The 12,949-nt window shown below is 40.5% G+C and overlaps 1 protein-coding gene across 1 annotated transcript in view; it reads left to right on the top strand.

The window, feature by feature from the left end:
- Positions 1 to 12,736, top strand: part of LOC132691232 (KRAB domain-containing protein 5-like) — a 54,607-nt gene extending 41,871 nt beyond the window's left edge. The window contains exon 3 of the mRNA XM_060652709.3: positions 12,651 to 12,736. The gene's annotated coding sequence lies outside the window, so the exon portion shown is untranslated. The remainder of the gene's footprint in view (positions 1 to 12,650) is intronic.
- The last annotated feature ends 213 nt before the right edge of the window (positions 12,737 to 12,949 follow it).

Raw genomic sequence — 12,949 nt, 5'->3', positions numbered from 1 at the left:
CTTAGAGACATGCAATCAGGTACCCCTCCTTTGTCTCAGGTTTCTGTCCACTCCCCCACCTTTACCCTGTTTGTGTCCAGGCTGTGTGTCTTCCAGATGGTGCCTCCCTCCAGAGTTTTATCTAAGATTGGGCAATGTTTCAAAACCCCATACTTCAGAGATCACTGCAGCTTGGACCCACACTGATTATCTGGGGTGGGTCTTGCTGAGCAATGGCTGGGTGCCAGCTTGTCCCAGAAAACATTTGCATGATTGTACAGCAGCAGAGGCTCAGAGTTTATGGTAAATCCCAATACACAGCTGGGATCTGGTTTTGCTGTGCTCTGGCATCTTTTTTCCAATATCCATAAATGTGGCAGCTCTCTAGGATCTGCTGGAACTTTTGCCCAGAGGGAAGCTGTATGGCCCCTAAGCCTCTATCAAACGCATTTCAAGCAGGGGAACCACTTCTGCCCATGTGGCACATGGAATCCTTAGACTGCGATCCTGCTTCTGGGGATTTGCCCTACTTCCTCACCAGAGCACCACCAGGCACTGAGAGCTCCAAAACCTCAGACTCTGTGCTCCACTGTTTATAGAATCCTGGTGGTATTGAAACCCTCTCCTTTCTCCCTGTCAATGGTTTTGGGGAACAGATTTCTTGTCCACTCCTCTACAAATATTTAAATATTTTCACTCTTTGTCTCCAGCTACTTTCGGGGGTAATGGTGTTCTTGTGCAATCACAGTGTGCTGCACTCTCCCCTTTCTCTTTCTCTCTCTGTCCTCTCTCTGTGAAAACTGCTCCCTAAGGTCTGAGTCTCTGCAGCTTTTCTCTCCCCCAATTCACCTTTCCATACCACATACCTGCCAAGTTCTCTTGCTCAAATTATGCAGATTGTTGTTTTAATCCTTAGATCAACTTCCTAGGTGTTCAAAATGGTTTGATCCTGATCTAGCTGTGTTTCAGGGACAAGACAAGCTCAGGATCCCCATAATGAACCAATCCTCGAGGATTGGGAATTTAAAAAACAGCCATCAGGGCGCCTGGGTTGCTCAGTCGGTTGGGTGTCCGACTTTGGCTCAGGTCATGGTCTCACAGTTTGTGAGTTCAAGCCCTGCATCGGGGTCTGTGCTGACAGCTCAGAGCCTGGAGCCTGCTTTGGATTCTGTGTCTCCCCCTCTCTCTGCCCCTCCCCTGCTCATGCTCTGTCTCTCTATATCTCTCAGTAATGAATAAACATTAAAAAACAAAAACAGCCTGTGGTCCCAGGATTTATGGACTTGCTTAAATGGAGAACACAACAGCCAGCTGTACAGTAATTCTGGGGTCTGTCAAACACTCTGGAGATGTGTAATGTCTGAGTGCTTGTAATTTCACAGTTAAACAATTATTGTTTCATGTTAATTGCACATGATACACCCCTCTCTTGATGTTCCTCAGCTCTGCATTCTCTCTCGTGTTGGAACAAATACTTACCTATTCTGTGAATAACCACTACAATGCAACAAGAGGGTGTTCCCATTCCCTCAGCCCTCCATTTCAGGCATGACAGAAATAAGTCCTCCAGGCAGCTGCAAAGAATCAGACTGTTGCCCATATACATCACTCACGTCTTTCTCTCCTGAGCAGAGTTGAGAGTTTTCTCACAGTGTTGCCATGGAGTGCCAGGTAAGGTGAGCAGCTACTGTGGGCAAGTATAACAAACTTTTCTTCTTTCTTCAAACTGGATCTTCTTCATTTGTGCTTGCCTGTGGGTGCTGTGTTCTCCCAACTGGCTTTTGGAGCACTCAAAAAGGCAATTTGGTCAATTTGTGTCTTCATGGAGGAACAAAGTCTTGGTGCTTCCTATTTCTCCATCTTCCCAATGCCCTATGATGGATATGAATTTTGTACATTAACATTTTAAAGTATATATATACATAAGTGCAATAAGTGGGTTAATTCTTTTGATAACTTCCAGCTATGTCTTCTCATCACATCCTGGGATTGTTGACAAAGACAGGGGAAGAAGATTTATTCCCTATAGTGGTACTGGGAAGATATGGAAGCTGTGGCTTCAAGAATTTGGGTAATTGGGGCGCCTGGGTGGCTCAGTCGGTTAAGCGGCCAACTTCGGCTCAGGTCATGATCTCGCGTTCCGTGAGTTCGAGCCCCGCGTCGGGCTCTGTGCTCACAGCTCAGAGCCTGGAGCCTGTTTCAGTTTCTGTGTCTCCCTCTCTCTGACCCTCCCCCGTTCATGCTCTGTCTCTCTGTCTCAAAAATAAATAAACGTTAAAAAAAAAAAAAAAAAAAAAAGAATTTGGGTAATAAAAGACTAAGAAGGTGATGGAAAAAGTTGAAGGGTAGAATGTTATAATGGATGTAACTAAACTGGGACAATTACCTTTAAAGGAATCCTTACTCCCAGAAGAGATAAAGAATATAAAACATTTGGGGAAAGCCCCAGTTTAAGACACTGATGTTTGCAGAGGAAGGTCTTTATGAACACAAAGACCCAAATCCATTTTTTTTTTTTTTAGCATGTGTATTCTCTGAAAGGAAATTTGGAAATTCTGGAAAGCTACGTATTCCATGCTGAAAGTAATGTTTTGGACCATTTCAAATATATGAAGGATTAATTACTCGAGCATTTTTGTAGATTAGAACTTTGAAAATAAAGATTTAAAAGGCTAAATATATATAGGGGAGCCTGGGTGCTTCAGTCGGTTAAGCGTCCGACTTCGGCTCAGGTCATGATCTCACAGTTCCTGAGTTCGAGCCCCGCATTGGGCTCTGTGCTGACAGCTTAGAGCCTGGAGCCTGCTTCAGATTCTATGTCTCTCTCTCTCTCTGCTCCTCCCCTACTCATGCTCTCTCTCTCCTTCAAAAATTAAAAAAAAAAAAAAAGGCTAAATATAATCAATTTGAGAAGTCCTTTTCTAAAGGTTCATTATTCTTCTACCAACAAATTTTTCCTTGTTCCAAAGTCCCTAATTTTGATAAACATGGGAGCGTCTTTATCCAACCATCACTGTTAAATAGGTTTCACATAATACACAGCCTACAGCAACTATGTGTAATGCCTTAGGAAGGCCTTTTGTGAGGACTTTATCTTTAATAAGTATCAAAGTGTTTATAGTGGAGACAGAACTTATGAATACAACGAATCTGGGGAAAACATTTACAAGGTTGAAATCATAATAAAGTTTAGAGAACTCACTTTCCAGATATCATTATAAAAGAAAAAATGTCAGAAAGTCTTTTTTTCAAAGCTTCAGCCTTTTTATATGTCATTGTATTCTTACTGAATAGAAGATTTACAAATGTAGTGAATGTGGCAAATCTTTTTTCCAGTCTTCAAAACTCACTCATCAATAGATTTCGTACTGAGAATAAACCTTACATATGTAAAGAATGTGGCAAAGTCCTTAACCAGTAATCAAAATTATCTGGAAGGTACATACTGGGGAGAAACCTTGAAAATGTCAAGAATGTGGCAAAGCCTTTAATCAGCACACAAACCTTTCTGAATATAAGAGAATATTTACTGGGAAGAAATATTAGAAATCTGAACAATTTGGTGAAGCCTTTAACCACTGCTTAAATCTTCTTTGATATCAGAGTATACATTCCTGGGAAAAACCTGAACAATACAGAAATCATAGCAAAGCCTTTCACCAGGACTACAACCTAAGTTAAACAAGCATACTGGGGAAAAAACTTATAAATGTAAAGAATGTGGAATGCATGTAAAGAATGTGGAAAAGCTTTACATGGAACTCAACATCAGAGAATGTATAGTGGATAATAACCCTTGAAATGAACAGACAAAAAAAGTTGTTGTGAATGTACATATCAGAAAAAGAGAGAATCATACAACATAAAAATTTAAATATGTAAAGCTGGCAATGTGCAAGATGAAAAAAATATATAATTAACAGCAGAAAATTCACAGTGAAAAGCACTAAGTGTACACGACTTTTTAGATATTAATCTAAATCAGAGTATTTGTTACCGAGAATAAAACAGGTTAAAACACATTGTTTATAGTACAGCCTTCCACATGTTAGGGGCTCTGACCTCTATGCAGTTGAAATAGGTGTGTTGCTTTTGATTCCCACAAAATTTAACTGTTAACAGCCTACTATTGACCAGAAACCTTACTGAGAATATAAACAATTTGGTGAACATATATTTGGAATGTTATAAGCAAAACCATGGAAACCACAACTCTCAGATTATTATATCAGAGAAAGAAGACTGGTTATTGAATGTTTGTAGTCTGTATTTTGACCAAGTATTATACAGTGATTTTGCAGTGGTTTTTTTTGAACTGAATATATTTTAATTAATAAAACTGAATGGGTTTTCATGTGTTAACACTGATTTGTAATGAAGGAAGTGTTATCCTTGAACCAACCTTAACCTACTCTGTCTTAAACAACATTGTAGGTAAATAGACTGTAATGACAAAGTACACTTGAACCTTGAACATGTGGTTTTGCACAATGCATATCCACTTACATCGATATTTTTTAATGGTACAATACTGTAAGTGTATTTTCCTTATGATTTTTGTGATAACATTTTTTGTCTACCTTATTTTAATATAGTCTATAATATGTATAACATAGAAAATATGTGTTTATGGACTGTTTATGTTTTCAGTGAGGTTTCTGGTCAACAGTAGGCTATTTGAAGTTAAATTTGGGGGAGTGAAACGTTATATATGTATTTTCAGCTGCTGGGGGATTGAAGAATCAACCCCTCCATTAGTCCACAGTCAACTGTACTTATGAATGCCGTGGGATAACATCACAATATTCCCTTTTTCCAGTAACCTGAAATTATTTGAGATTATTTTCCCCCAATTTATGTACTGTATCTTTTCCTCCATTTTGTAACTACTCAGACATTATAATGGTTCGAATATAGATGATATAAAAGTATTATTGAGAGTGTAGCTAATTAGTTTATATTGCACTGGACTCCATTTTATATAACCAGGTTGCCTGTAGGAGGTTCGAACTGACATTAGCTCCTTCTAATAGCTAATGTATTAGATAAAAGCCCCCAAAGTCACAAGCTAGTGTACGTTCCTGATATGACATCCCCATTAGCCCTTGTGAACACCAGTCTCCACCCCCAGTGTATTTACCTGTGCACCCTTTGGAGAAGACGCCCACAGAGTTTACCATACTCCACTCATTTTGCTTCAGATTGTGCATTTTAGACTTGGCCCAGGCATGGCAAGGCATTACAACCATGAACCATAATAAAGGCACCTGCCCCAGTTCCTGCCAGTCTCTGCCTCAACTTGAAGGCATACCTAAGACATGCTCTTAGGTCTATGAGTAATAAACCTATTTCAATTTCCTCTGTGTTCTTGCATTGAACTATGGCTCACGATCTAATTCCCAGGGGCTCTACTTAACAAATAATAATTTATCACAGTCACTGCAAATATAATTATAAGCCATACCTGCACAATTCTAAATCAGTATTTGTAAAATTTTATTCTGTAGTATCCTTTGCTCATGTCCTTTTTCTGAGTGTTCTGAACACAAAAGACTCCCATGATTTTGATATGCATGGAATGCAAATTGTAAATTTACCAAGCTTAAGATATAATTGAGGTGTAACAGGACTAATGAGGGAAAAGTTTGTGCGTGTACGTGTACCAATATCTTCACAATAAAAGGGAACATCAGATCAATGTAGGTAATGTCAAAATTTCAAAATTGATGATTTCCTGGCAAACTCAAATGTTACAGATTCATAATAAGAACGCTTTTCTGTACATTGTGTTGAATTTTTCTCTCCCAAATCTCATGACTCTTGATGTGAGAATCTGCCCATGCAAATCCTGTCATGTCTATCTGCCTATTACTTGTGTGGGATATACTCTGTTCTCCTTGTTCCAATGTTCATGAACCATTGTTTGTATGACTTGCTCAGGGATTTTAACAATGGCTTGCATTGAATCACATGCTGTGCAGATATTAATTAACATGGGATTAGTTATACAGTAAGCCTATTAAGTTCCATGTGTAATTGATATATTTCATTCTGTCTCAGTGGGACAAGAGCACTGTTTCAGCTTTCTTTAGTTAATGTTTCCTTCACTTTTTATAAATGATATGTTCCAAGTTGTTCACATTGCTGTGACAATCAGGCAATGAGAAAGCATGAAATCTGGCCTTTTGTAGCAACGTGGATGGAACTGGAGAGCTTTATGCAAAGTGAAATGAGTCATACAGAGAAAGACAGATACCATATGTTTTCACTCTTAGTGGATCCTGAGAAACTTAACAGAAGACCATGGGGGAGGGGAAGGAAAAAAAAGAGAGGGAGGGAGCCAAACAATAAGAGACTCTTAAAAACTGAGAACAAACTGAGGGTTGATGGGGGGGGGGGAGGGGGTGGGGGGGGTGGGAAGGCGGGGAGGGTGGGTGAGGGGCATGGAGGAGGGCACCTGTTAGGATGAGCATTGGGTGTTGTATGGAAACCAATTTGACAATAAATTAGATATTAAAAAATAATAAATAAATAAATAAATAAATATGAAGATGTCATAAGTCATGGGTCATTTTGATATTTGTTTGAAGTGAACAAGCATGGGACAGTTCTGGGTGTGTAGTAGTTTTCTATACTTAGGAAGATAACAGTATTCCATTGGGAGTAATGTTACCGCCCCATGTAAGAGATGAAAACAATCAGATGAAGTCTTGGCCTGAATTCTGCATGTAGAGAGAGACAGGACACTTGTCCTGGGCTGCACTAGTGACTCTTAACTTAGGAAGGTAAACTCTAATCGTTTTTTTTCCAAATCATCTCTAGTTCTTCGATGTCTCCTCATTTCTTTTCCCATCAACCTAGGCATCAGAGCTGTCCTACTCCCACATCAGTCACTCGGGCCCTTGTAGGTTCGTTCTCATGAGCAGTTTGGATTTTTTTCTGAGCAATGAGAAATGACCTTTAAAAAAATTTTTTTTTTACATTTATTTATTTTTGAGAAACAGAGTGAGACAAAGTGTGAGTGGGGGAGGGGCAGAGAGACAAGGAGACACAGAATCTGAAGCAGGCTCCAAGCTGTGAGCAAGCGGTCAGCACAGAGCCTGATGCGGGGCTCGAACCCACAAATTGTGAGATCATGACCTGAGCTAAAGTCAGACGCTCAACCGACTGAGCCACCCAGGTACCCCGAGAAATGATCTTTAAACAGATCATTGGAGGCCATACTTAAGATTTTTTTTTTTAACGTTTATTTCCTTCTGAGAGACAGAGCACGAGGCAGGGACGGTCAGAGAGAGAGGAAGACACAGAATCTGAAGCAGGCTCCAGGCTCCGAGCTATCAGCACAGAGCCCCATGTGGGGCTCGAACCCACGAACCGCGAGATCATGACCTGAGCCAAAGTCAGCCCCCCAACCAACTGAGCCATCCAGGCGCCCCTATGTATAAGATTTAAATACAACATTGTCACCACTTCATTGAGATAAGAGGAAAGAGGTGTCAGTGGGCCACAGGTTTAATTCAGACACTTGGCACTGAGAGAGTTATGAGGGCAGATAAAACATGATGATGGTATCCTTTGAGAGGAAGATAAGACCGACCTAAGAAAATATGGAGAACTCTTGAAATGTGGGTGCACAAATGGGAGGGAGTTCTTTTTGTCACTCCAAAGGCTTAGGAACCTACATGTGATGAGCAAATGTGACAGAGATGGAGACTTGGGAAATGTGGGTTTCAGAGAAGTCAGTTCCTGTCTTCACGAGTTCATAAATTCTATGTATTGCTGAGGACAGGGGATGCCGGATGACAAAGATTCCTGTACTTTTCAGGCCAAAATCAGTTGTGGTGGATGGAGAGGGTTTGCTGGAAGATGCAAATGTTGTTTGTGGGCATAGCTTTCCAATGTCACATGGCAGAGTAGATACGGGAAATGAGGAAGCCTTGTGGACCCTGGCAGGAGCAGCAAACTGCACTGACCTTCCACAAAGCACTAGAATCTTAGGTTTATAAACGCATGTTGGTCTGACCCACTGTAGATGGATGACATTCCAGTGAAGCTGATCCACAGCTGGGAGGAAAACTCAGTCCTGCTTGAGCCCCATGATGAGTGTTCTACTCAGGATTGTGCAAGGTACTGATTAGGTGGGGAGCAGTTCACCAGTCAGAGGCAATGAGTATTTCTGCCCCAAACAGTCCACTAGTTTTTAGGCTAGAAGCCCCTCTGTTCATTCACAGCCCATGTAGCATTTTTTTCCTATCTGGTGTGTGTCTGTGTGTGTGGGGGGAGAAACAGGATTTCTGTCCGTTGTGGAGACAGATGATACCATGAAGTTGGGAACCAGGTTATGCTTGCAATTAACATTAGCACAAGTACTAATAATGCATTTGGGGGTAGCTGTTCTTTTGTGTTCCACTATACCATGAAAAGGCCAATGTGTACGTAATACAAAAGAAGATGTATATTTGTATTATGTAAACAGTGAGTAGATAAATGTTCATGTCTGATAAAATGGCATATACACCCTATGGTGCACTCTAGCTTTTCCATTTCTTCCCTGTGGTATTGCCCACCTGCAGGCATTGTGGTCACACTTGCTCTCTCGTGGTCATAGATGCTTGCCCCACTATCAGGTATCAGACCGTGTTCCACGCAGCAAGGAGGGAGTGTAAATATGATGGGACTTAAGGAACTTACTCTGCAACACTCCTTTTTGTCTCAGGATAGGCCATCCTTTTCAAGGCAGTTCTGTCTTGCTGGCATACCACAACTCTAAGTAAAAACATATCTGTAACACAGGTGGATATGTGAGATTGTTGGGAATGGCCAGTGTTACCTGAAATGTTTCAAGGCATCTGACACAAAGGACATCATGCCTTGCACTGGAATCAGCTGCTATGGAAAGCACCTGAAATTTAGAGTGTGCTTACTCAGATGCGCAAGAATTGTATAATGTATGCAAAAGGAGTGCTAATTCTTTATACTTGGGCACAAAGAGCTGCTTAAGCATGCAATTATTTATTGTCTTGTACTAAAAATCATGAAATACAGATTCATAGTGAGAATGTTGCTTTATTCAATTCCATTATAAAATATAACACCTGTTAATGTGTGGCTATATGTGTTTAATATCTTATCTGATGAAATGTTTGAATAAATGCCAATTCACAATAAATTGTATTATTTGATGAAAGCTTGTGAGGACAAATGTATTTTGGGTAATTCCAGGATGCTCAAGGAGGGCGTTGAGGAGAAAATGAGTCATGGAAGACATTAAAACTGAAATAGACCATGTTAGAGTCAGACTTATTAAAATGTGTATGTTGTGTGTGTGTGTTCCACTATGTTAGTGGAACATAGAGGGTTCCTAAGACTGACTTTTCTGTGCATAACTCAGGGATGACCTTTGATTTAGTTACTACAGAGACTGTCAAATTAATTTTGGATCAGATTTACTTGGAGCATTTACAAAATATCAGATATTTAGGCCTCTTCCCATGTTATTATTTCTTTTTTTTTTAATGTTTTATGTTTTTTTTTTTTTTTTTTTTGAGAGAGAGAGACAGAGTGAGAGTGGGAAGGAGGAGCAGAGAGAGAGGGAGACACAGAATCTGAAGCAGGCTCCAGGCTCTGAGCTGTCAGCACAGAGCCCAATGCGGGGCTCGAACTCATGAAATCATGACCTGGGCCAAAGTCGGATGCCCAACCGACTGAGCCACCAGGTGCCCCCCATGTTACTATTTCAATAGTTCTGGGCTGTAACTCCCCAATTTTCCTTTCTCACAAGTTCTCAGGTGACACCTAAGGGCTAAGTTTTGGGAAGCTACTTGGAGAATAAATGTCTGGGGGCATATTTATGGTTGTCATTTTCAATAAAGATATTAGCCCATGGTGGTGCCTCGGTGGCTCAGTTGGTTAAGGATACGACTTCGACTTAGGTCATGATCTCGTGGTTTTTGAGTTCAAGCTCCACATCAGCTCTGCCCTGACAACATGGAACCTGCTTCAGATTCTCTGTCTCCAAGTCTCTCTGCCTCTCCCCACGATGCACTCACGCACTCTTTCTCAAAATAAACAAACATTAAAAAAAAAAATCAGCCCGGGACGATGCAGTCAGATACACAGATGACCATGAATTATTGTAGGTGGACTCTGATCTTGGTTTCTAGATGGGAAACCTGTGTTTTAAGCCTGAAAGGTTGACCAGTGTACCTTGTCCTCAGTAGTAAAATAAATACCCACTCTGTTATCTAACATCAGTAGAAAAGGAATCAGATATGTCCAAATGCATAAAGCCATAAGGGTTAAATCATTAGAATAAAGCATTAATAACAGTGAACCATACATTTTATTTTTATTTTTTTATTTTATTTTTATTTATTTTTTTTTGTGAACCATACATTTTAAAAGCTTTAGAATGACTTTAGAGTTTGGTGAATAGTGTAGATTGGATTTCACTTTTCGTGAGCCCACAACTCCTGTTTCCCTGCTGTTTTCACTGTTTCTGAATATAAATATTGAACCATGGAAAATGGTAGCTGTGTATTGAGAGTGGAAATGATCTTCCTGGTCCAGATTTTCACTGGAAACCTGCAGGACTTCTAATGTCATCATTTTCCTTTACTGTAGTGGAACCAGGCAAGGTTGACAGGTTTTTCTTCTATGGGACCTGGAACACCAAATGATTTATATGCACGTGAAAACTTGGAAGCACAGAAGTTCTTATCAGCCTGGGTTTACAATAAACATCCCTTGGCAAGTTTTAGGAACCAGCATCACCTGTGCTCCCTGTGAGAGTCTGTCTATTGGTCAGGGTGAGAGCATTGGTGCTGCTTTAACTACAAGCTCCAGGTGACTCTCAGGTGAGGCCAGGGTGAAGCACGAGGATTTGCAGGCATATTTGGGAGGGCTGCATCTGCCTTTCAGAAGAGATGATGATAGTCTGCTTGGTGGGGACTTGGAAGGGGCAGGTCAGTGCAGCCCCATTCTCTGAGCTGTGGCAGGAAGTGTGGCTGTCTGTAGGAGACAGGAAGGAGAAACTCACAGGTAAGTGTCCATGGAGGAGCTCCTTTATTCTGAATCTCTCCTGTGACAAAGTCAAGGAGATGGCAGCGTTTACTGCATTTCAAGATTCTTCTGCCTCTGAGGTGATGAAAGCAGGTGAAGAGGCTGTGGTGAGGCCTTTAAAGGCCTACAGGTGTGATTTCTCCACCTAATAGCACCTCAGAAAGCACTTGAGAGCAGAAGGGAGAGGAAGAAATGGCTGCTTCTCAGGTAAATCTTGTCCTGACTGAGCTCAGGGCCTGTGTCCTCATCTCTTACTGAAATGCTATGACTGTAGAGCTTGAAAACATTTTTTTTTCTTAACCTTTGATGGACCTGCCTGGCAAATTTCTTTTGGACTAGTATTTATCCCTTTTATGATAGTCAAATTCAGCTCTTTAGGACATTCCTGTGTTACATCCCTGGGCCTTCTCTCCATTCTCTCCAACTGGGGTTTCCATATAGCTTGAGGACTTGTACCATGAATTCATGAACTGCAGCTATTGAAAATATTCCCTCTGTGACAGATCCATGTGGTGCTGTGTTGATACCCAAGATTCTCACTGAGATGGGTCTGGTTTCAGGACCCCAGTGAAGGAGGAGAATATGTAATATTTAGGGACTGTCTGGGTGTGGCCTGAGTCTATGTAAACTAGTTAATGAACATGAACAAACAAAACAGATGACTGTTGGGCCCAAAATAAGTGGGTCTTTGGAAAAGAGAGCCTTGCTGTTGAGATTTCTTAAAAAAGAAAGAGAGAGACTATTTAAAATACACTAAAGATGATAGGACATGGAACCAATATGTCGCTTGAAATTCGTATAAAGCTGCTGTATTTTGCATGTTTGGAATTATACCATGATTTGTGGTTGGTTTGTGTTTTTGGGAACTATATCACAGCAGCAATGAGTCGTTCTCTGCATCAGGACACTGGTTATCAATTTGATTTGTTACAGTTCATGTTGACTTTATTCACTTGGTTCAGGGTCTCTCTCCCAGATTCACCCAGAAAGTGAAAGCTCTCACCTTTCTTTACTGGAGATCCTGGCCTTTGCAAATAAAAGTTCATATTAGTCCTTGATCTCTTAAGATTACACTTTGTTCTGCACCTTGTCACAGATATTCTCTCATTTATCACTCTTTTATTTTCAGCAAAAGGCAATCAGTATCCTATAATTATGCTATATTCAAGTATCTTAAAATTCTATACAGATAAAGGACATCATTTCAAAAAGGAACTAATAAGGCATTTGTTGGTGTAAAGGAGGAAGTATTCATGATGTTTTATCTTTACTTGAACCTTCCCTTTGCCCTGGGGTAATGTGGTCCTCACTCTAGATTAGATATAATTCTAGCACCTAAATGGCATGGAATATTGTTGTACACATTGCACAAGCAGCTATCTATTCTTTATTTTGACTCAGTAGTACTTCAAATTGGAATTAAGGAGTGGAACATTGAAAAGGCTTCCCAAGTGCTCTAAAGAGGCCACCAGGAAACAGGGTTGGGAGAAATAATTTTGTATATCGTTTGTAATATGCTGTCTTCTCTGGTAAACATAATGCTTGAGTTGAAATCCTAGATTCTCTGGCAAGACTCATGTTTTTTGTTTTCTTTTGTTCTTGGTAAATAGGTCTTGCTCTCTCTGGATCTGGTCAAGATTTCTGGAAAAGGAAAGAGCCCTGACATGTGAAGAGAAAGGAGACATTACCCACACATGCAGGTAAGTGGGAATGAATGCACCAGATGACAGAGGTAAGGACCAAAGATCAAAGGAGAAAACGTGACCTTAAACTGTGGTTTTGAAAGCTCTGCTTCAATGGACTGATTCTGGAAACCTGGGTTTATTTCTGTGGTGGTCACAGAGGGACCTATCCTGTCTCCCTCTTGTCATGTTCCTACATCCTCTAAAGAATTCCCTTCTGTGCCAAT

Source organism: Panthera onca, chromosome E2 (genome assembly GCF_046562875.1).
Source record: "Panthera onca isolate mPanOnc1 chromosome E2, mPanOnc1 haplotype 2, whole genome shotgun sequence".
NCBI classification, from domain to species: domain Eukaryota; kingdom Metazoa; phylum Chordata; class Mammalia; order Carnivora; family Felidae; genus Panthera; species Panthera onca.
The sequence above is the reverse complement of the archived record's forward strand: the minus strand, read 5'-3'. Positions and strand labels throughout refer to the sequence as shown.